The sequence below is a fragment of the Neovison vison genome, chromosome 5 (assembly GCF_020171115.1).
Source record: "Neovison vison isolate M4711 chromosome 5, ASM_NN_V1, whole genome shotgun sequence".
Taxonomy (NCBI): domain Eukaryota; kingdom Metazoa; phylum Chordata; class Mammalia; order Carnivora; family Mustelidae; genus Neogale; species Neogale vison.
This window is the reverse complement of record NC_058095.1, coordinates 57,718,408-57,743,613: the sequence shown is the minus strand read 5'-3', so window position 1 is coordinate 57,743,613 and position 25,206 is coordinate 57,718,408. Positions and strand designations below refer to the sequence as shown.

Here is a 25,206-nt window from a genome sequence, read left to right as displayed (position 1 = left end):
GAAAGTCGGCTCCATCCTTTAGAGTCACACCTCCGAAGCCAGGGAGTCATGAACTTGGAGTTGTTTTTCCAGAGGTGGAGACGACTTTCCACTGATCTGCACAGCCACTCACCCGCTCCCCAGCTCTGCTTCGTAAGGAATGACACACATTTTCGAGAAGGCTGGCCAGGTGAGGAGTTCAGCCCAAGGCCGCGCGCAGAGAGACGCTCGCTGACCCTGGCTGAGAGCATGAGTCACGGCGCAGAGCTCCAACCAGCGCAAGCTGGCCGAGTCCCATCCCTAATCCTTCTAAAAATGCAATAGCCGAACGTACACCTCGCCAACCTGTTTCCTTCCTGCAGCGGTTGGGTTTCGGTGCCATGAGCAGCCAGCACCGCTGAATTCTCTCGGACGCCCCCTCTGTTGCACGGAGGGGCGCCTCTGGACCTCAGTGGCAGCAGACCGATCCCCTGAAATCCTCATTCAATATATCCGCCAATCCCTGGGCCTCCCGAACTGGTTGGTCACTGGCCCCAGAGAGCTCAGGGCGCTGGGTTACTAGTAACAAGAATCCCGAATCCCTTGGGCCCCGTTTCCAAACACCTTCCCTCTTTCCCATGCCCTTTGCAAGACCCCTGAAAACGGTATGGAACCAGCCCAGAGAAACTCCCAGAGAGGGGCACCAAACCCCTTGCACCCAGGAGACCCGGGAACCCCAACAGGCAGCCACACACCAAAGAGAAGGCCACAGACACGTTCATGGCTAATGCTTTCCAAGCACCTACTACGTGCCAGGCACTGACCGGGCTGGATGCTGCCGTCTGCACCCCCAGAAGACACACGTGGGATCAACAGGTGCAACTTCCAGAACCTTCTCCAAGGACTGACCTTGCGAGAGAGTGAGCACCTGCCATCAGAGGGGATAGAATAGAGGCTCGGTGCTCTTTGTTGGGGTTAAGGGTAAAAGGGGACTCCTCCGCTGGGCGGGGGACTGGATACTGGGTGATCTCTAAGGTCCTCTTGACCCCTTACAGTCACTAAGTCTAAAAAACCCGATCCAGAGAAAGATGGACACATGCGCACCCCCAGCGTACCCCAGACACAAGCGCATCTTTCTTCCAAAGACTGAGATTTTTACCCCAGGCTATCTGCAGGGACAGAGCTGCCCCCCAAATTCGCACCCTGACCTGATGAGCTCTCCGGGCAGGAGGTGACAGAGAAGGTCATAGGGGCTTGCTTGAGTTCAAGTGCTTCCCAAACGACTCCTTTTTGGGCTCTGGCCACCACCCCACAGGCACCTTCGCCTTCTCCCAGCTCTCTGTACGCAGGAGGCATGTGTCTCTGGCCCAGGTGGGAGACCCGTCGCCGGCTCCGGGCCACACCTGGCAAAGCCAAGGCCCTCATGGGCACTGCCTTCCTCCTTGCAGGGCCTCCGCTGTGCAAAGCAAAGCGTGCTGCCAGCCTGCTTTCAATATCCGCTCGTCCCTCGCTGGCCTACCAGCCAGACGGTCCCCCCACCCTCTTCTCTTTGAAGAAAAGTGATTTAATTTCATGAGACTTTGGGGTAATCATGTTATGATCTTCAACATTAACCAGAACCAACTCCCTGCTACAGGAGGGTGGGGAAGGAAAGGGGAAGAGAGAAGTAAACAGTCCCATGCGGGAGTGCCAGAAATGAGAGGGGAGGGGAATCACAGCAGCTGCTTTGCCGGTTCCCCTGTTGAGGACGAGCCTCTGCCAGAAATGGGGGCCTCTGTGCCAAGGTTTCTGGAAACAAGGAAGTTGGGCTTGGCAGGGCCTCCATTTCTACAGGTTAATCAGCTCAATTCAGGGGAGGGGGAGAGATATTGGTTTTCATTCCCAGCCTCCCTCTTATTCCCACCCCCCCTCCACTCACTTCCCCAGTGCACTGCAAACCACCCCCCCTGCCCCCTAGCTAAGGTGACTTGACATCCTTCTGGCCTGAGCCCCAGGCCTCCCCGCCTCCTCTCCAAGGCTGGGACGCAAAGCTGCTCTAGGGACCAAAGCTCCCTGAAGGGCCTCGCTTCCACACCCCCACTGCCCACCTCTCAAAGCTTTTCGGACCACAAAATGAGGCTCAGTGAGAAGGTCATGTTGAGAGAAGGCAAGAAGTCGGGGGCGGGGGAGGGGGGCTTCCAAAAAGAAAAGGAGTAATTCAGGGCACAACCCCGGAATAGTGCATCTAAGGGTTAGCTGGAGCCGGCAAGGAATTCTCATGAACAATGGTCCTTCTTGGCAGACAGTCCAAGGGTGTGGTGCTGGCTTGAAAGTACAGCACATAACCCAGGCTCCAGGGCCACCGGGGAGGGGGCTGGTGTGAAGCTGCGAGACTGCAGCCAGGGCCTTCAAGCAGACACCCAGGAAACGGCGGGGTCGCACAGGAAGGTAGTCCCGCTGGGGCTGCCGCCTGAGACAAGGGGGCAGACCCGGTCTCTGCTTCCCGGTCCTGGCTTCCCTCCCAACTCTCGGGGTTGCCTGTCTGCTCAGACCCCACAAAGGCCTCTGCGGGTTCTCCAGAGTATACCTCCACCTCCTCCCCAGGGATGCCAAAACTACAGCACCTGCCAGGGGCTGTGGCAACAGGGACCACCCCACCACCCAAGGTCCTGGTGAGCTCCCAACCTCCATTTGGATCTGGAGATGGGATGCCGAGCATCTGAAGACTCCTGGAGGGAAACAAGAACCTGGATGTGACTCTATGTCTGTGGTTTAAGCCCCTTTCTTGGGTGTAGGGAAAACAGTACAAGTGAAATCGGCCACCGGGCCTCAACAGCCACATCGCCCTGGCCCACAGGCCTCCCATCGGGGCTGCTGGCTGAGGCGCATGCGCGTGGGCTTCCCCTCCGCGGGTCAGGCAGGTGGGCACCCCCACCCCCTACCCCCCACCCCGGGGCCAGGGTCTGGTGGAAGCCAAATGCGTTGGCCTCCGCGGGGCACGACGGCACCGGAAGGAGAAACTACAATGCATTTTAATAACATTTTTGTCTTTGCAAACACGTTTTTGGTCTTTTGTTTGTTTGCTTTTCAACTTCATATGAAAAAATTTAATTTAAGATAAAGGTCAAACAGAGTGGAACGGAGGGATTATAAAGTCTAATTACCAAGAACGTGAAGAGATATCATTATACCAGAAAAGTGATCAAAACGGGCTTAGAGCGAGCCTTCGACCATGTCGGGAGCTTAATGTGGCGGTTCCAGAGACCGCCCTTTAAATACCCCAGAAATACTGAAGAAAATCACTCTGTCCAAGGGCATCGATGTTCAACCTGGGTCACATCAAAATTAGATCCGTGTCCCTGGAGAGAGCACACTCCTTCAGGCAGTGTATGGGGGTGAAGTGGAGTGGGGGTCCCGAGCCCCACGGCCTTAGTGGCTTACGGCTGCTCTCTCAATACTGAAAGTTCCAAGAGGCTGGAGGAACCCAGGTCTGGGGGGAAGGCGGCATCTAGGGACCAGAGAAGGGCTCTTTGGGAGGCACCATGGAGCTCCCTGCATGGGGGCAGGAACGTTCTGGAACAGAATCCAGAAGTGTCAAGAAGCTCCAGTTGGGGGTCTAACCACCATGAATTGATACATAAAGCACATGTCTCTTAAAAGCCAGCTGCAGGTCAATGGCAGCTTGGATTAGTGGCAAAAGATTGAAGTTCGAATTCCGTAACACCTGTCCAAGGTCGAGAGGTGGAGGGGTGGGGTTAGGCTAAAGGAGCTGGGCTTCCTCCATGTCGACTCCCTGGGTCTCTACGGCCTCTCTAAATGGTGGAGTGAGTTTAGACAAAAGGAACACCATTCCCTTGTCGGAAGAGGGGAAACAGCCACAGATGAGATTTTCCAAGTCGCCCTCGCCAGTAGCTTAAGTCAAATCCACCCAGAAGGAGCACAGCTAACCTTTCTTGGACACCTGCCATGAACTGAACACAGTCCCACACACCTGAAGTAACCCATTTGAGACACAGCAATCACATGAGGGGACATCACCATGACCCCCAACAGACATTAGAAGAACCCTCCCCGGAAGGGCTCTCTCAGAAGGCTGCCTGCTTACACCCAGGCTACCCCTGAACCCCTCCTGGGAGGGTGGTCCTCAGGGGTTCACTCCACCTGGGGCATAACCTGGGGTCTGGCCCACTCACCAAGGAAGACAAAGGCGGAACATATTAGGGTTACAGATAGAGGGTCAAAACCTCAAACATTTTCTTACCGTGGGGATCGACTCACAGTCTTTCTTCCTTAGAAACACCTGGAAACCCTGCGAAACACTTTTTCTTGGGCTCTGCATGCTCATCTTCCAAACTGGCTCTCCTGTCCCCAGATCCCAGTCGGTGACAAAAAGCTAGGTCCCCAAGATGCAGACAAGACCTCAAAGGTCAGGAAGTCGGGGAAGAAGCCGTCAGCAGACTCAAACCCTTCTCGAAAAGGAAATGACCCCCTTGGTCTTATTATTTTGTTTTTGCCAAAGTGAAAGTGGGATCAGTCCACATTCAAACCAAAATAGTTTATGTGCAGGGGTCTGCTGAGGGCTTTTCAATTATGAAATATGAAAGAAAAAACATTATTAATTATGAAATATGCAAGGAAAAAATATTCATTCTTCTGCTTTGCAAAAGCAACAGATCTTTACAGAAGACCAGAAAGAAATGTCCCCTAAAACTTAATTCCTACTCATTTTGTTTAATTCCCATAACTATAAACTAGCTGAATAGACCTTTAAAATGTTTTAATAGGAAAATTCCTGGGAGGGGAAGTGAGATGTTGGTGTCTAAGAGGTTCAAATTTAACAGCTGAGAAATGTGTCTCAGCAGCCCGCAATGCCCACAGGATTGTGAAATTCACCAGCACGCGGCTCCTGGTGCTGGGTCTTCGGAAACCGTGGAGGAAACCAGGCTGGGAAGCCAGAGGCTATTTGTAAGGATGGGAAGAGCCGGTGCCCTACTTCGAAAAGCAGACGAGCTTACTCCTAGACTCACAGAGGGGTGGATTGCTCTGCGGGACTTGGAAACCTGCCACTCCCTCTCCTTCACCGTGGATCCCCTGCTAAAAACTTGGGGTTGACACGCTGTTCCCTCCCTAGAGTCTAAAAAAGACCAATTTTTTTAAAAAGAAAAAAGAAAAATGACCTTCACCAGGGAACATAATCTGACTCTCTATTCACACCAAAGAGGTCCTTCTATAAGTGCTTTTTTCGCTCGGTGGCTTACGCAGCTATCCAGCCAATAAACCTGTATTAAGTGTCCCCAGGGAGACACTGAGCACAGTGCCGGGAGCTCTACAGAGGCAGAAGCAAATATGTGGGTTTGGGCTGGAGGACCCAGGCCCTGGGCAAGGAGCATCGTGGCTGTGGAGCAATGCATTTGGCATGCGTCCCCCAAGCCCGGAGCCCCCACTCACATCTCCTCCAGTGGCAGGCGGGACACACAGACATGCCTGCCTGCAAGGACTCCACACCCAGGCCCGGAGTACCAGAGCTCCACAAACCCAGTACCCAAACCTAACAAGACCAGGGTCCTGGCTGAAGAGGCTGGAAGATGGGAGCTGGGAACAGGCGCTGGAGGACCTTGAATTCTGTCCGGAGTTTGGACTTGATTCTGTAAGACACGGAGATGGAGTAGAACCACAGCAACAGGGAGCCCAGAGGCTTCACGCATGGGGTGCGCAAAGGAATATGCCTACAGCTCAGGGCAAATGTACCTTATTCACACACACACACACACACACACACACACACGCCCCCAACACATGTATCTATTATACTGAAAACTGTTACTTTAAGGTAGCACAAGGCTCAAAGACACTAAGATACAAAGTATCTGTTCTCTTCTATGGCTTGCTCTCCAACTCTGGGCACAGATGCCTTCTCCATACTCATGTCCAGTCTGTGGAAGTCGCTGTCATGTCCGCATCCGATGGGTTCTTGTTCAATACGAGTCACTTACGGCACCCCGGAGACCCAGCTGACCACTCTGGTCATCTATCAATGGATTTCCTGTTTGGCCCACAGAGGATGCGACCAAAACAAGTCTTTGGTGCCTTTAATACAACTAGTGATTTTCATCATCCAACAAGAATACATACGGGGCACCTGGGTGGCTCAGTGGATTAAAGCCTCTGCCTTCGGCTCAGGTCATGATCCCAGGGTCCTGGGATGGAGCCCTGCATCAGGAGCCCGCTTCCCTTCCTCTCTCTCTGCCTACTTATGATCTCTGTCAGATAAATAAATAAAATCTTAAAAAAAAAAAAAAGAATGTATGCTATTGCGTTGAATTCGTTTTTTAATATTTTATGGATTCATCCGAGTGGGGAAGGGGGTGTCCAGTATGTTTCATTCCTTGCCAGGTACACACTACACATGCATGCACTTGCTCCCTCTCCCCAGATGCTCCAATGTGTAACATACACTCTCACGCTGAAGAGCATACTCTAGCAGAGAAGTAAGGATGAGCAAAATGACAACTGAGGAACTTGAGCATTCATGGTCAACGGTGCTCGTTCCGGCCGTGTGTTTAAGTCACGCTTTCCTGCTAGGACCTTGCCGCTAAAGGGCTAAGTTTTGAAACGTCCACATACTCCGCTAGCCCGAGAGCACAGGCCACCTCCCGAGAGGCTGCGGAGCCCAGGTGCGCCCTGCTCTTGGCCATTCACACCTTCCCTCCTTCGCTCGGGTGCAGACGGTCACTGAGTTCACGGACGGTCCCAGGACAGGGGCGCGGAAGTTGCAAAGCAGACTCAGTGCCCGCCTTCATGCCACATCCCGGCTGGTGTCAGGAGACAGGCATGAAATGTACAAGTGTGTAAACAGGATTATTTCAGACTCGTCATGACCCTGGGTGTGAGGCCCCTACCTCGGATTTGGTTGGGGGGAGGGGTTGCTGTCAGGGAAGGCCTCTCTGAGCGAGGCACGGGGACTGGAGCCTGAGCTGCAGGAAGACAGGGGCGGGGGAGGGGGGGAGCCCCAGGGTGGGAAGGAGGGAGGGAGGCAGGCAGGGCGGGAAGAGACAGGGGGGCACAGTGGGAGCCTCGCGGGGTTTAGAGCAGCGGGTCTGCGATCTGATGAGCTCACACTGCTGCCCTGTGCAAACGCATCAAGGAGGGGCCCCAGCAGAAGCGAGAGAGCAAGGAAGAGGCTACCAGGGCCACTCGTGGGAAGGTAACAGTGCTGGCTCACGGGAGGAGGTGGGAGACAGGGAGAAACATTCCCTGTAGTACTAACCAGACTCCCTGAGGAACTGACTGCACAGAGTGGGGCAGGGGGTGGGAGAGGATGAGACGCGCCGTCTTCTAGGGGTTGGCCTGAGCAGTGCCGCACATCTATGAGACCTCCCAGAGAGGCGAGAAATCGGGAGTTGCAAGGTTTGGAGTTCACGAGCGCACCAGGGTCAGAGAGAGAAAACGGTGAGGGTTTGCATGGCTTCCTGTATGGTCAAGAGGAAGGGTGGGGTCATCAACACGGAAGAGAGGAGGGAACTCGGGCTTGACTCCCCCATGTGGCAGTGAGACAGACAAGGAGGGGCCAGGAGACAAGGCTGGGCAGGAAATGGACAGATGGACGCATGCACAGACAGACCAACGCATGGATAGACAGACACATGCATGCGTGGACCAAGGCATGCCCGATGGGGCCTTGCATGGGTGGACGCATTCACGGATTTGTGTGCAAACAGCCCTAACCAATTACCATAATCAGCGAAGTCAACAGGACTACTTCCGCAATACACTCCTTATCTTCCCCACTGTCTTCCCCTGCAAGACAATATAATCCCTCTCTCCTACTCTGATTCAAAGATGGCAACAAACCACCACTGCCCACTAGACCTTGACCAAGCAATAGCCAAATAAGGGACCTATAACTAGGGTGCTCTGCACTGCTTCCTTAACGCTTGAAAGATAAGTAAGTCCTACTGGAAAACGCTGGTGAGGTGATCAAGATGGATTTCTCTCCTTCCCACAGGACAAGAAGGCTGTTACAATGGCAACTTCCTCGAGGCATGCATCAGTTTTGACTAAAACCACGTAATAACCTTATTCAGAGCAAGGCGTGGAGCCTTCGGATTACAGGCTAAAGCCTGCCTATGAGCTCAGACCACGGAAAAACACCATTTTGCACTTAGTTTAGCAAAAACACCACAAAGCTTACACAGTCGTTAATAATGATATCTGTAAAAGGTTACAGGATGGATGGCAATTAGACTTTCCTTTAAAGGAAAGAAAGAAAGGAAGAAAGAAAGAAAGGAAGGAAGGTATTATGGTTTGTCTCCAGAGGCGGGATTTCTTAGTAGGAAAAAAGGGGAAAGCAGAAGTTCGAGAAGATGGGCTTACAGGTTTTAAATAGGCATCTAACAAATTCTAAAACAGTTTGCCGCAGCCCTGTATCTTCCCCTCTTAACGTAAAGGCAAGGCTGGCAAGAGCTGTGAGATTTGTACTACGAGTTGACACTGTCACACCTACAGATACACTGGGTGTCAGATATCCTCGTCATGTGATCCTTGAAATGCAATGCCTGAACATAATGCTATGTGCTATTTTTCTGAGCTTTCTCTTGAAAAGCAGGGTAACTTCTTGGGTAATAGTAATTTACCTTTCACACTTCTGTAATAATCAAGGTGCCTGATTGCCCTGAATAACATTCCAGGCTGTCAGAAGAGTTCACGGCTGTGAATTAGCATTTCAAAACCTTTTGCAACCCAGGGTAGGAGGGCTTTTTCCCTTCTCTAAAGACTCTGCGGGCTGCAAAGAAGCAAGTGTTCAGTACCACCTGGAGAAGCCATGTTTCTGCTGCGGAATATTTGACAGAGCTTCCAAAAAATGGGTCAAAAGGCTCAGGGAGCATTCTGGTTCCACCTGAAATTTCCCCAAACTGTTTAAGTTTAAACATTTTGGTTCAATGTCCCTGTAATGCATTAGAACATCCTGAAGATTTCAACACTTTCGGCATAGAATCGTTTTTCTACCTTGCTTCTCCGGCCCGGGGAATAGGCATCAAGGTCTTCCACCAGACCACGATCTCTAACCTCGAGTTGGGAAAACCATATCACAGTGGCTTCAGAAGTTTTGTTTTGTTCTTTTTTTTTTTTTCCTAGCAAGACCCAGGTGTGAGGATCCACCAAGATAGGACACACCCAGCCACCGCCATTTGCACCTTTCCTGTCTCCTCCTAAAAACCAGTCCTGGGGGGCGCCTGGGTGGCTCAGTGGGTTAAGCCGCTGCCTTCGGCTCAGGTCATGATCTCGGGGTCCTGGGATCGAGTCCCGCATCGGGCTCTCTGCTCAGTGGGGAGCCTGCTTCCCTCTCTCTCTGCCTGCCTCTCCATCTACTTGTGATTTCTCTCTGTCAAATAAATACATAAAATCTTAAAAAAAAAAAAAGTCGCCTTCCCTTTAAAAAAAAAAAAAAACCAGTCCTGGTTCCCCATTGGCTATCAGTGGTTCATGATGTGTGGCCTCCAGGCCAATGGCATCAGCCCCACCTGGGAACTTATTAGAAATGCACATTCTGGGGCCTTCTCCCATCTTGAGTCTCTAGGGGAGGGCCAAGCAATCTGTGATCCTGACCACCATCTGCCTATAGAAACCCAACATGGCTCAACCGGCTGCCATCTTGCCCAAGCTGCTCTCCTTTCCATCCCCTATGCCTTTGCCTTCAAGCCCTAGCCTAGATCCTAGCCAAATGCCTTCAAGGGCACCTTCAAGGGCCTTCAAAGACCGGATACCCCAAGAAAATGCCAGCTCACTCCTTCCCTCCCTTCCACTCACTACACTCCTCTAGAAGCTGCCCCATTCTTCTGCCATTGGTCCCACAGCCACTGAAGCAACCTAGAGGGAGCCCTCGGATCCCTCTTCCACAAGGCCTCCTCCACCTCCCTGGGAACTGTGGGGCTCTCCTGGTGGAAGCAGAGCCAACCTCACCCCCGGGCTCAAAGACACACACACTCAGCCGTATAGGGTCCTGGGGGTTTGGACCTGCCCTCTGGTGTCTTCCCAGCTATATGAATCTTATCTTTTTTTTTTTTTTTTTTGTAATTGAGGTGAAATCCACATAACATACAATTAATCACCTAAAGTATACAACTCAGTGGCAGTTAGGACATTCTCAAGGTCTTATGAACACCACCTCTGTTTAGTTCCAAAACATTTCCATCACCCCCAGAGAAGACCCCATAAGAAGACCCCATAACCATTCTAAGCAGTCACTGCCCATTTTGCCCTCCCTCCAGCCCTTGGGGAAAGACTAATCTGCTTTCTACCTCAATGGATTTGCCTGTCCTGGAAAAATGAATGAAGGAAGTCATACACTAAGTGACCCCTGTGTCTGGCTTCTTTCACTCAGCCCAGTGTCTTTATGGTTCAATGGTGCTGTGGTCCTTCATTTCTTTTTCATGGCTGAGTAATACTCCACTCTGTGTATCTATGCCATGTTGTGTTTATCCATCCGTCCACTGATGGACCGTTGGGTTGTTTCCATCTTTTCGGTCACTGTGAAGAATGTCAAGAACGCTGACATCCAAGACTGTTTGACCTCTGCTTTCTGTTAGTTTGATTTTATACCTAGGAGTGGAGCTGCTGGGTCACACGGTAGCTTGAAGTTTAACTTTCTGTATCTGCTCCATCGCCCCCCCCCAGTGTCATCTGTGGGCAGGAACGACATCTCAGACACCTTCATGTCACCCAACCTCAGCACTGTGCCTGCCATGTAGTAGGCAGGCATCACGATAAATGTCACAATGACAACACAGAAGGCTTACTATGACCCAAGCATTTTGCAAATCGCTGTAAGTATACGGACCTAGTTCAACTCACAACAGCCCCATGAGGTACGTACTCTTATTACCAACCCTGTCTTTCAGACGAGGGAACCGAGATGCAGAGAATTTAAGGAACTCGTCCAAAGTTACGAGACCAGGAAGAGGCAGGGCTAAGCTGAATTAGAACCCAGGCGGTCGGACTCCACAACGGGCACTCTGTTTGTTTGTTTTTTTAAGATTTTATTTATTTATTTGAGAGAGAGAGTGAGAGAGCGAGCGTGAGCAGGGGGAGTGGGCGAAGGAGAAGCAGACTTCCCGATGTGGGACTCGATCCCAGGACTCTGGGATCATGACCTGAGCCAAAGGCAGATGCTTCACCCACTGAGCCACACAGGCGCCCCTACAATGTGGACTCTTAAACCACCAGGTTTTCCAGCAATCAGTTTCCCTCACCTTCTTAAAAACAAACATGAGGTGGGTGGGTGAGTGGGTGGGGGAGAATAGTCCTGATACCTGAAGATCAAAACACAAAACCAGGTAAAACACAGTAAAAAAGCTCATGATGAAAAACATGTGGTCTTCAGCACCTACTGCTACTTTGTATTCTTTTCTTTAAGCTTTCTTTTTTTTTTTTTTTTTTTTTGAGGGCAGATCATGCATCAAGTACCCTACATAGGTCCTAATACTCACAAAAATCCCATAAAGAGAGATATAATTCCCCCCCTTTTATGGGCAGGAATAGTGATGCTTTTATTTATTTTTTTAAGATTTTATTTATTTGAGAGAGAAAAAGAGAAAGAGACAGCATGAGCAGGGGTAGAGGCAGAGGGAGAGGGAGAAGCAAAGCAGGGAGCCCAATGCGGGGCTCGATCCCAGGACCCCGGGATTATGACCTGGGCCAAAGGCAGACGCTTTGCCGACTGAGCCACCCAGGTACCCCAAAGTGACACCTTAAATACACTGCTATTTATTTTTTTTAAAAGATTTTTATTTATTTATTTGACAGAGAGAGAGATCACTAGTAGGCAGAGAGGCACAGAGAGGAGGAAGCAGGCTCCCCACTGTGCAGAGAGCCCGATGTGGGGCTCGATTCCGGGACCCTGAGATCAGGACCTGAGCCAAAGGCAGAGGCTTAACCCATTGAGCCACCCACACAATGCTATTTATTAAGATGGGGTTGGCCTTCTAGGGTCGACTGGGCCAGACAGAGTCCTATCCACTCCCATACGCTACATTCAACAAAAGGGGATCACCGATGTTCATATCGATGGCCTGAATCATTCAAAACAAAAGCCACATCGTGTTTGGAGCGCTCTTTGTAAGAAAGGAGGTGAGTATGACATGCGTTACAGAACGTCCCTATTCAAAGTTGCCCTTAGAGGAGGCGGGGGGTAATTTTCCAGCAAATTTTCTTCCACAGAACCTCTCAAGCCTGCTGGTGGCCAGCCGGTCAGGGAGCCTGCATGGTGAGGGGACAAGGCTGCCTTCGAATCTGACGGCTTTACAGAGCTGTCCTGTAAACCAGGATGGGTGGAGGAAGGATAAAAAATAAGGGAGAGACAGCGGTCACGGAATCATGGACTGGGACGGGAAAATACCCAAGAAATCAATCCAGACAGAGATGGGCTACGCCGAGCAGAAAGAGAAGGGTCACCGAAAGAGAGTCCGACAGGTCAGGCTCTGGTCCCTGGAAGCCGATCGGCAGAAAGAGGACAAAGCAAGGACGTGAGTGACAGCCCGAGCCATCACTAGGTAACAGACACAGGGGGTCACCGCGGGATCTGTGTGCAATCAACCAGTCACACGTCAAAGTGAGGGCTCAGTGATGAAATTATTTCAGCCCACGTACCCGTCTGCCTGTTGTTAACATAGCAAATTGAGCGAGGTCAAAAATAAAAGGTGATTGTAAGTTGGTACCAAGCATCTCCTTGCAAACCATGTCCCCTGGGACCCTGGGGGTGCCCAGCCACAGGCACCCCCTCCCCATGAGATCTTATATGAAGAAGAATCCTACGGGGAGGGGGCAGTGTTGCTGGCTGGCTCAGTCTCTAGCAGGTGCAATTCTTGATCTCGGGGTCGTGAGTTCGAGCCCCACAGTAGGTGCAGAGGTGACTCAAAAAAATAAAATCTTTTTAAAAAGAAGAATAATTCTAAGAATGAAAAACATTTGGTGAGCAGGTGGGACAAGAGGGTGAGCCCGAGGCGAGCAGAAGGTCTTTGCTCGGCTGTGGGGCAGGTGCCGCTCCTGACAAGCACACCAGAACAACGCACGTTCTCTTGACCGTCTGTCTTACCAACTTCTCCTCGCCCTTGATGCTGGACCAGCCCCGTATCCTACAAGTTCTTCCCTCCAGAGACTGGCCGGCTTCTTTCCTGTCCCTTCCGCGGGTGACCCCGGCAAGTCTGCCCCTCACCTGAATCCAACATCCTTCCCGCTGCCAGTTCTCTGGGCGGTCCAGTCCACTGTCCCCCTCTGCTCCCCTGCCTGGAGCACGCTCCCCAGATGTCCCCATGGGGCCAAGTGCCCTCAACAGCCTCCGAGAGTGGCTGGCGGTATTCCGGCCGACCTTACTTATTAACAACACTCTGGGCCGAGAGCAGAGATGGTCCCGCGTGGCCCCACGTCTCCGAGAGCTGGTCATGTTATTTCTCCCCAGTGTCTCTACGCTGAATCCGATGTGTCCAAGTGACACTGCAAGCTTCCGGGAGGAGTGCTCCCAGTCCCTGCCTACTGGCCAGTGTGGTTCTGCAGGGCAGGGGGTGTCTGAGAGAGCCAGGGCTGAGAGCCACCTTTCACTTCCAGCCAAAGGGCTGCCTCTGCCAAAGCTTGATGGCTGCTCCTACCAAGTGGGGGCTGAGGAGACCAAGCTCCCGCACCACACCCGTCCCCGCCTGCACCTCACCGCACGGGCTGCGAATCCTGCTTCTGGACTCGGAGCGGAGCCTGGCCAAGCTGCGCTAAGGCTCGCCTGTGCTGAGAGTCACGGTCCACCCACAGGCATTTTCGGGCCGGGCTGCACTAATGGCCTCGCTCGCCCTCTGGATGGTGCCCCACACCACTACAAGACCCTTCTTGGCCCCAAAAGGCCCTGGCTGCGGGCCCCACAGTCTCCAGGCTGAGCAGCCCCTGGGGCAGAGCTGACGGGCCAGACCTCCTGGGCATCTCTGGCTCTGATCCCCCAGCCCTGGGCCCTTCCCCGCTTCTCCTGTGTGCCTATTATGCACCAGGGGCCGGTCGGGGCATCTGCCTACCTGAAACCCTCCTAAAGCTTCCTATGGTCCTCAGCATAAAATCTAACCTTCTCACTGAGCCCACAAAGCCCACCCTGATGGTGGCCCCCGTGCCTAACTCTCCACGGCCTCTCCCACAGCCCTCTTCCTCAAACACAGCAGCCTCCTTCCTGCATAGGGATCTTCATTTTGCTCTCTTGACCTGGAAGGACCAGACCTTCCCTCCCCATGTGGCTGGCTCCTTCCCATTCAGGTCGCAGCTCCAATGCACCTTCTCAGAGAGACTCTCCTGGTAGCTTGTCTCACGCTGGCCTCCAGGCAATCACTACCTGCTGTTACCTCCCACCATGTACATCTGCAACATCGGTTTTGCCCACAGAACACGTGTTGCATGAGGGCAGAGACCCTACTTGTCCGCACTGGTGTTTGCAGCGGCAGAACTCTGCCTGGACACAGCGGCGGTTCAGCAACAGGTTGCCGGCTGAGTGAGCCAAAGAGTGGAGAAGTGAGTGAGTGAATGAATGAATGAATGAATGGGAACAGGAACAAGAGAATGAATGGGACAAATGTATGTGTGAATAAGTGGGTGGATGGGTGTCAGATGGATGGCTGGATGGGCAGACAGATGGTTGGATGACTGGATGGATGGTTGGATGGATGAGAAAGAGAATAAGCAGATGAATGGAATGAATGTGTGAGGAATGGATGGGTGGGTGGATGGAGGGAAGGAAGGATGGATGGGTGGGTGGGTGGGATAGATGGAAGGAAGAAAGATTGGGTGGATGGATGGATGGACGGATGGATGGAAGAATGGGGGGAAGGATGGAAGGAAGGATGGGTGGTTGGGTGGGTGGGTTGATGGATGGATGGATGGGTGGGTGGGTGGATGAAAGACAGACGGATGGATGGATGGAAGAATGGGTGGAAGGATGGATGGATGGTTGGGTGTGTGGGTTGGTGGATGGATGGATGGATGGATGGGTGGGTGGATGAAAGATAGACAGATGGATGGAAGAGTGGGTGGAAGGAAGGATGGATGGATGGATGGTTGGGTGTGTGGGTTGATGGATGGATGGGTGGGTGGGTGGGTGGGTGGATGAAAGACGGACGGATGGATGGATGGAAGAATGGGTGGAAGGATGGATGGATGGATGGATGGTTGGGTGGATTGATGGATGGATGGATGGGTGGGTGGGTGGGTGGATGAAAGACAGACGGATGGATGGATGGAAGAATGGGTGGAAGGATGGATGGATGGATGGTTGGGTGTGTGGGTTGGTGGATGGAAGGATGGATGGATGGGTGGGTGGATGAAAGACGGACGGATGGATGGGTGGAAGGATGGATGGATGGATGGATGGTTGGGTGTGTGGGTTGGTGGATGGATAGATGGATGGATGGGTGGGTGGGTGGATGAAAGACAGACGGATGGATGGATGGAAGAGTGGGTGGAAGGATGGATGGATGGATGGTTGGGTGTGTGGGTTGATGGATGGATGGGTGGGTGGGTGGGTGGGTGGATGAAAGACGGACAGATGGATGGATGGATGGAAGAATGGGTGGAAGGATGGATGGATGGATGGATGGGTGGGTGGGTTGATGGATGGATTGTTGGGTGGGTTGATGGATGGATGGATGGGTGGGTGGATGAAAGATGGACGGATGGATGGATGGAAGAATGGGTGGAAGGATGGATGGATGGATGGATGGTTGGGTGTGTGGGTTGATGGATGGATGGATGGATGGATGGGTGGGTGGGTGGATGAAAGACGGACAGATGGATGGATGGAAGAATGGGTGGAAGGATGGATGGATGGATGGGTGGTTGGGTGGGTGGGTTGATGGATGGATGGATGGGTGGATAGATGGAAGGAAGGGTGGACAGATGGATGGGAAAAGGAATAAGCAAATGAATGGAATGAAGATATGCATGAGTGGCTGGATGGATGATGAATGAATGAGTGAATGAGTGAGCGAGCAAAGGGACAAGTGAATGATGGCCTGAGTGTGCACAGGACCAAGTGAGTAGCTGAATGACTGGCCACAAGGTATGCAGAAGTATCTGCATCAGACAGGCACCCACCTAGGGGGTCCTCTGCCCCACCTCCAGCCCTCTCTCTGCCCAGGGGATGCAGGCGCCAGCCAAGTCCAATCCAGCCTCCATGGATCTGCTCCAGTGCCCATGTGGCCCGTCCGAGAGGCTGCCAAGAGGGCATGTGCACTTCGTTCTTCCTTTCCGTAACACAGATAAAACGTTTACTCTGTCCATTTACACCGCCACTGTTTGGCCCTCCCCTAAGGAAACTTCAAAACTGAAATCCCTTTCTCCACTCATTTGCCCCCCCCCCCCCCCCCCCCCCCCCCGTGTTGCGACAGAAATGCTCCATTTAGCATTCCTAAAGGGCCATTAGCATCCCAAAGCTGCTCGGGGGAGGCTGCACCCACAGGAAGGGCTGTGGGCTGCTGCCACCCTGACCGGGCCAGGCCCGGTGGTGCTGGAACTGAAACTGGGGGGGGCGGTGGGGGGGCAGTGCAGAGAGTCAGGAGGGATGGACAGACTCAACCCCCTGCCACTTGGCATCATCTCCCATGTCGATCGCCAAACCCAAGCAGTCCTCTCATTCCAGAAATTCGACTGTATTCTCACCCTCCGACTCCCTCCCCCTACCCCTTTCTTGGGGCCTCATGAGGGCACCTTTTGACAAATACCACACTAGGGGTACTTTTCACTCCAAAGAAAGACGCCCTCTCCAAGGCAAGATGGATATCCCTGTTATTGAACAAACAGGGCTGGGCGTGGGGGTGTTAACCCTTCCCTTGACACCCCCCCCCCCACACACACACACCGGCTCAGAGAGAAAGCAGAAGCCAGTCCCAGAGCGAGTGAGGCAGGTCAGACAAACCTGGGCGGACGGCGGGCCTCACGGATGACTCTACGTTTTCCATCCTTTCCCCAGGCCCGAATGAGCGACTCCTCCTCTGAGGTAACATTTGGGCTTGTCAGGGACGTCGCTCTGCGCGGCCCATTGTTCTAGATAATCACCCTGCTGCTGAAATTAGCCTGTGAATCAGACAAAAAATCCTCCTGGAAAGCCTAACCCAGTTGCTAGGTTCTCCGGGAGAGAGAATCAGGCTCGCTTGCTGTCTGCCTCTGAGCTCCCTTCGGAGCGGGTTCTCCTTTCTCATGGCAACCTAGTCTTTCCTCTCTAGAGACGACAAAATCAGACAGCAGGTGTCCTATAGGGACCCCCCGCCAAAGCAAAGGGAGACTGGCTGGTCGCTGGGGAAGGGTCCCTTCCCGCAGCCTGGGCACCTGGAGGGGCCAAGGTGTTCACCGCAAGATAGATGGGCTCGGCACAGCACCCCGCTTCCCTTCCACCGTCCTCAGTCCCCAGCGTTTCAGAAGTCCTACAGCTCACTCCCATAGAGGACACCCTCGCGGAGGACGGGGCTGCAGGGCTCCAGGTGCTGGAGAGGCAAAGACGGAAACGGGGACTTCCTTAAGGATTAATTTCTAATGAAGTGACTATTGGTCTGGGCTCTTGGACAGGTCTTCCAAACCTTGCCCAAGTCTAACGGCAGTGGGAACGGCCAGCTCTTTTGAGCGTCGCCCAGGGGTCTGGAGGGGGCCTGGGTTGGCAGAAAGGGACAAGGACAAGTTCAACAAACTTAATTGTTGTTGCACAGGCCAGATAACAACCAGTGGGTGCTCCCGCAGGCCACACAGCCTCGGTCGCAGCTCGAGGGCCCAAACATTGTTCTGAAAGCAGCCACGGCGGCGCGGGCCATAAACTAATGGGCGTGGCCGCGTGCCAAGGCTCAGTCTATGCACAAACCAGGCCCTGGGCAGAGTCTGGCCCACAGGCTGATTTTGCCAACCACTCCGTACAAGGCCTAGGTCAGCCCTGAGACAGACCAACTCCGGCCCCGCTCTTCCTTAACTGAACTAATTCCATTACTAACCCACGCTGTAACAGCAAAGTCCGTCGGGTCACAAAGTCCCGGGAACCAAGGCTCTTCCCCAAAATAGCACCTACTATGTACCAGGGCTATGGGTCAGGTGCCCCCAGGGGAGCTCCCAGGCATGGGCGTTTGCTCTGATGCGTCAGGGTACCACACCCTGTCTGTCACGGAGTCCTCTCCGTGGACACACAGACACACATACACACACGCACAGGAATTGACGATCTTTACCTGAGGCCTTACATTCCAGGGTGTGCATACGCTGGTGTAGTTAACCACTGCTTCCCAGGCTGTGTTTCTCTCTCTCTGTACATACTGATAGTACAGACCCAGATTACAGATAGAGCGAGGTAAAATGAAGATGAGACAGACAGACAGACAAATCTAGATCCATGCAAATCTGGGACAAACATTTGCAAATACCTACTTACGCACCTGTGTGCTCCCCAAGGGCAGGCACACAGAGAGAGACCTGCCGAGGCACAGGGAAAGCACGCTTAAAATGCACTCAGTCATTCCCACGGTCTCGGATGGTGCCTTTAATGCCAGCTCGCTGTCTCTTGTGTCCCTCTGGTCACACGGGAGACCCAAGGGACAGAACCCGGAGGGGCCTATGTAGTAACACGGACTGAGCAACCATGTAAAGTACATGGCCAGCTTTGCACACTACCTGCTTTGCTTTTATTTTAAAAATAACCCATGAAGGAAAGCAGCCGAGCCCAGGCACCCACATGCTGCAAGGTGCGAAGGAGTTAGAGGCGGAGGCAGGTGGACAGGAGAACCACCCCCGGGGCCCGGTCTCGGCTGTCCACAGAAAGCACACCGTGGAGGAACAGGCTCTTATTTACGTCTAAATAATTTGTCCCCAGGGTCAAGAATGGGAGCGAGCCCAGGAGAGGAGCTCTGCCCCCGGGGTCTTGGCATTCCTGGAGTTGGGAGGGGGGCCGTCAGGAGAGCCACCAGGATGGTCGGGCCTGGCTGGGAGCTCTGAGCACTTGGATTTCTGCATTCCAATGCCAAGCCAGGCCTGGCACTGGCCAGGTTGAGCCTTCCTTTGTGTCTGAAAACCCTTTTTGTTTGAAGTTAGTATAACTTTATGCAGGCTGCCAGCAAGGGCCTGTGAGAAAGCTCCCCAGGCCAGCTGCTCTCCTCTTGCCTCTCCTGTGATCCACCTTTTTCTCTGGGGGGGGGGGCAGCTCCCCGCCAGGCCAGAAGAGTGCAGCCCAGAGGACCGATCCTCTCCCTCAAAGGTGAGACTGGGACTTGAGCCTGGAGAGTGGGGAGCGTCGCTCGGAACGCAGGGACTACTGGGGGGGGCTGGTATTTCCTGAGCACCTGCTACAAGCAGACACCACACTTGGTCGTTGACACACAGCATTTCATTGCTAGAACCCCGACGTGATTAATCCCATTTCACAGATGAGGAACTGAGGCTGAGAAGCTCGACGTCCGGCTGGTAGGAGACGGCGCCCGGCGTGCAGCTGAGTCCTGTCCGATTCCAAAGCCGGAGCTTGCCCCGCTCCGCGGACGCCCTTCAGACAGCGAATCGCGATGCTCTAGGAGAGTGATTTCCTTGTCATTTTCCAATATGAAATAATTTGAGTCTCGGCCAAAAGGTGTGAAATGGTGTCAAGGATTCCTGTGGACCCCTGACCAACTTCTCCAAATGTTAGTATCTTACACACCCAGGAATGATCAAAACCCAGGAAACAGACGCCTAATCTATAAACCTTTTTCACGCTTCAGTAACTGTCCTACTAATGCGCTTTCCTGGTCCAGGACGGATCTGAGCCACAGCCTGACACTGAATTCAGGTCTCTCCCCACCACCCCCCCCCTTTCTTTGCCTTTCATGACCCTAATATTTTTCAGAAGTGTATGAGCCAGTTACACTGGACGGTATCTCTCGTTTGGGATCATCTGACGCTTTGTCGTGATTAAATTCAGGTTGTGGGTTTTCAATGAGATCCCGCAGAAGGGATGTTTAATCTCTGGTCCGTGCATGCTATCAGAAGGCACACGATGTGGGTCTGTCCCATTACTAGTCGTACTGGTTTTGACTGCTTGGTGAAGGTGATATCTGCCCAGTGTCTTCACTGCAAAGGGATTATGTTTCCATCTGAATTGCAGCAGACACTCTGATATTATGCCAACTTTCTCTTGTATCTTCGCTGGCTAACTTAGCAGACACTGTGATTATCTACAACTGCTCCTCGGGTTTTTCCCCCGCAAAAAGTGATTTTCTACACCCATCATTCCTTTTATATTGATTAACTGGAATGCGACTACAAGGAAACGTGAACAGAGATTCCTAAACCTTTCTGCACAGTGGTTTCATTGAAACTATTAGCGAAAGGCAGATTTGCAGGCTCTACCTCCCAGAGATGTGACCGCATGAAGGCAGGGAAAGACTCAGAAATACACTTTTCAATAAGCATTTCTCATTCCCCACAGGCTTTTTTTTTTTTAATTAATATAATTTGCATATGATGCAATTTACCCTTGGAAAGTATACAGTTCCATGGTTTTAGCACCATCACAAGGTTGCATGTGACCACTATCTGTTCCAGAACATTTCATCATCCCAACAAGAAACCCTAAATCCTCATTCACCCCTCCCTCCAGTCTCTGGCAACTGCAATCTGCCTCCCGAATGAATTTGCCTATTCTGGGCATTTCCCGTAAGTAGAATCATACCGTACAAGGTTTTGTGTGACTGGTTTTAAGGACCATGAAGTTTTCAAGATACAGTTTACACATGTCTCAGTACTCCATTCCTTTACATGGCTGTGTAATATTCCACTGAATGGATATACCACACTTTACTTATCCATTCATCCACTGATGGACATTCCGACTGTTCCTACTTTCTAGCTGCTATGAATATTGTTCCTAAGAACAATCACATTAGCATATTAGCATATTAGCATAAAGTTATGCATGAGGTTACCTTCGTCTCTGCCAGATCTCTTGTTATATCTCTTTCCATTCCTAATGTTTTTATTTATGCCTTCTCCCTTTTTTTTTCTTGACCAATCTTCCTAGATTTGTTTGTTTTATGAGCCTTTACAAACAATCAGCTTCCAGCTTTGCAATCCTTTCTGTTGACTGTTTGTTTTCTAGTTCATTGACTTCTTATTTTTGTCTCCCCCCCCCCCACCACCACCACTTTCTTTCTGGCTTATTCTGCTAATGTTTCCCCCCTCACTTCTTAAATTGGATACTGAGCTCATTCCTTTTCAGCCTTTCTTACAGTTCTGGTATCCTGTGAGATGCATGTCTCTCTCCAGCATCCCCTTCTTCTTCCATGAATTAATCACCCCTTGGCAGGAGAGGGAGGAGAAACAGAGGCAGGCACGGGGATGGCTACCCTGCCTGTTCCTGGAGGAAGCCACCCAAGGAGACACTATTTGGGGGGAGCTCAGAGCTCCTGGGGGTGGGGCAAGGGTGTATGCCAGAGCCAAACCAAGCCATTGGGGTCAGAGCTCCTTGTGGGAGGTGGCACCCCATGTCAGTGAGTTCTTGTGGGCTCACCATCTTGTCCTTGCAGACAGACTCTGTTTCAGTGAACCTCTTTTGCCAGGCTGGAAGGCAATGAGGCAGAGCCTCATGTATGAGCAGCAACGGGCCAAAGCAATAAACTCAGCCCAGCTGTCAGCTCCAACTGCTCCAGTTCCAACCAGGAGTCACCCTGGCCTTTCTCCTCTGCTTTGCATCCTTACTCCCAGCTCATTCCCTCCCTGGCACCACTTTGTGGGGAACCCCAAAACCATCATCCTGGAATGGGAGCACTGGAAGAGACTGAGAACTCCTCTGCCAACTCCCTCTCTCCACTGAGGAGAAGACCAAGGCCCATTCAAGTTCACGGTACAGTGCATGCCTTTTTCCTGGTATCGGTATCAGACAGCCAGCTTTGCCCCACTCATGGCATTCTGCTCTGAACTCGGTATTTCAGCAGTGATCTCGTGATCCTGCTTCCATTTGGCTCCACTTCCCTTACACACTTTGCCATTTCTCTCGGTCTTTAAAAGACTGGAGGACTTGTTCACCTAATTGGTTAAGTACTGAGAGGGACCAACAATGTCAGCATCTCTCACTAAGATCATGTTTTTGCTCCAAGTAGGCAAACATAAAAACAAAAATGCAGAGGATTTGGAGGGGGGGAAAATTACTAAGATTGATATAACAAATACGCTAAACGGTGCCCTAAAAACAGAGCCCTCTTTCAGTTCCTATGGAATATCAAGAGAACTGATCTTGTACACACACACACACACACACACAAGATTGTTAAAAACTGTACCGGCTGCAATAAAATAAAATCACCCACTAATTACAACATGTGTATTTTAAGGACCTACTCCCCTGGAAATGAAAATGAAATTCATAAATAACTCCAGGAGCAGAAAAGAAGGTCAAAACGACAATGACACCGTCATCCTCAAAGCAGTGACAGTGGGAGCAGGTGCAAATCAAAACGAAGGGTGGGTGGCGAAAGCTTCTCTTGAGAGAGAAGGCACAGCCTTTCATGGTTCCACTGTCAAGCACGAATAAGAAAATCACGCCATTAGCTGAGCAGAGCATTTAACAAAAAGTGTCTGGAGGACCACAAAAACCTGAACAAGAATGAATAAGGGTGAAATGGAAATTGGGAAATTGGAAACAGGGGTGCCGGGGCGGGTGGGATTCAGTTAAATATCTAACCCTTGATTTCAGCTCAGGTCATGATCTTAGGGTCATCAGACGGAGCCCCACCTTGCCAGCTGCATCAGGAGTGGAGCCTGCTTAAGACTCTCTCTCTCCCGGGACGCCTGGGTGGCTCAGTTGGTTAAGCAGCTGCCTTCGGCTCAGGTCATGATCCTAGAGTCCTGGGATCGAGTCCCACATCGGGCTCCTTGCTTGGCAGGGAGCCTACTTCTCCCTCTGCCTCTGCCAGCCATTCTGTCTGCCTATGCTTGCTCACTCTCCCTCTCTCTCTGACAAATAAATAAAGTCTTTAAAAAAAAAAAAAGAGTCTTTCTCTCTCCCTCTCAGGCCCCTCCCCACAATGCACGCTCTCATGCACACACTCCGTCTCTAAAATAAATAGGTAGATAAACAGATAGCTAGAAAAAAGAAAACTAGAAGCAATATATAACATCAAAAACAAGGGGCAGGCTCAAGCAGTAAGAGCTCCAGCACTGAGCTGACAGGTCCTACTGGAATTACAGCTCTGGGCTTTGCAGCCAGCTGACATCGGGCAAGTTGGATTTCTGAACTTCTCAACACCTGTAAAATGGGGATAATCGTACTCAGCTCATGAAGTTCTACAGGTTTAAAAACTGAGTGTACACAGAGTGCTCAGCACAAGGCCTGACACACAGTAAGTATTGAACAAGTAAGTACTGAACAACTTCAATAGATAGTATTACCATCACTGAAAAATATCAAGAAAAACACCAAACCTAGGCAGAGAGTGAGAATAAATACATAGTATTAGGAATCAGAAAGATGACATAGACACATGTGGAATTTTTTTTAAAAATGGCTTTAGTGATTGCTACATACAACTATGCTTGAAAAAAAAAAATGAAAATCTGGGTAAATGATAATTTTCCTGGAAAACAAATTACCAGATTTGACTCAAAAAGCAGATGAAAAATTCCTGAATAAACATGCAAGCATGGAAGAAATTGAAATCATTATCAGATAACTACTTCCAAAAATGGCACAGGGCCCAGATGGGCTAATTCAGGCAAATCTTCAAGGAAGAGCTAGCTATCATGCTCCTTAAATTATTCCAGGGCACAGCAATGACTGGAAACTCCTCACTCCACTGCATAAATTCAGAATAGCCCTGACATGAAAGGTAATATAAGGAGAAAAGCAGTTCAGGCAAATCTCACTTTTGAAGAGATCTAAAAAATCAAAAATAAAATATTAGCAAGGAACAACGTGTCAGAAAATAAACGCATTCCAAAATGCTAGACTCGCTCAAATTTAGAAAATCCCGAAAACCACAATGAGATACCACTTCCTACCCACCAGAAAGGCTATAATCAGAAAGATAGGGAATAAGTATCGACCAGAAGAATGTGGAGAAGATGAAACCCTCATATGTTGCAGGTGGGAGTGTAAAACGGTACAGCTGCTTTGGAAAACAGTCTGGCAGCGACTCAAAAAGTTAAACACAAAGTTACCATATGACCCAGCAACTCTACTCTTAGATACATAACCCAAGAGAAATAGGAACACATCTCTGTATGAAAACCTTACACATTAATACTCATGGCAGTGTTATTCCTAATAGCCAAAAAGTGGAAACAATGTACATATCTGCCACCGGATGAAAAAATATATAAGAAGCTGTGTACGCATACAATGGAATAGTATTCAGCCATACAAAAGAATGAAGTTCTGCTCCATGCCACATCACAGAAAGACCATGAGAACAGTGTTAACTGAAAGCTGTCAGTCACAAAGGCCACATACAGTACATCTCTATGGGAAATGCCCAGAACTGGCAAATCTACAGAGACTGAAAGGAGTTTAGTGGTTGGCTAGGGTTGGGGTGATGCTGGGAAAGAGGGAATGGAGGATGATTGCGAATGGGTACAAGATCCTCTTGTTGGGGGACAAAAATGTTCTGGAATGAATTTTAGTGATGGTTGCCTCACTCTATAACCATACTCAAAAGCACTGAATCAAATATTTTAAATGGGTGAATTTCATCGTACGTGAATTACATCTCCGTAAATCTGTTCAAAAAATTTTAGGAATGAATTAATGCAATTCACTACATTAACAGTCAAAGTGAAAGTATATGATCATTTTGATTGATATCCAAAGGATTACCATTCCACATATTTGTAATTTAAAACAGTAACACCAAAAAGGAGCAAATCTCCCAGTAAATCGGGAACCAAAGTCATTTCTTTGAGCACAATAAAGACTATCCACCTAAAACTAGTAATAAAAATGTACCTACTGAGAAAATGCTAGAAACATTCTCACCGGGGCCAGAAACCCAAGGGTGTATGTTAGCATTCCTATATACCATTACTTGGACTTCAAGCCAATGCAGTAAGACAGGAAAAATAAAAGTACAAGTGTTAGGAAAAAAGTGCTAAAAAATTCACGATTTGAGGATTACAGTTGAATCTGAAAAAATCCAAGAGAAGAGAATTAACTAATTTAATTAGCAAACTAATTTTTAAAAGTTCAGTGATGTTGCTATTTGCAAATTACTTACATAAAAATCAACAGCCTTTCTACATGTCAGCAGTATCCAGTTAGAAGAT

The 25,206-nt window shown here is 50.6% G+C and overlaps 1 protein-coding gene across 3 annotated transcripts in view; it reads right to left on the bottom strand.

The window, feature by feature from the left end:
- NTN1 (netrin 1) overlaps nt 1-25,206 on the bottom strand; it is a 160,669-nt gene that overhangs the window by 117,040 nt on the left and 18,423 nt on the right. The gene's annotated exons all lie outside the window — the stretch shown is intronic.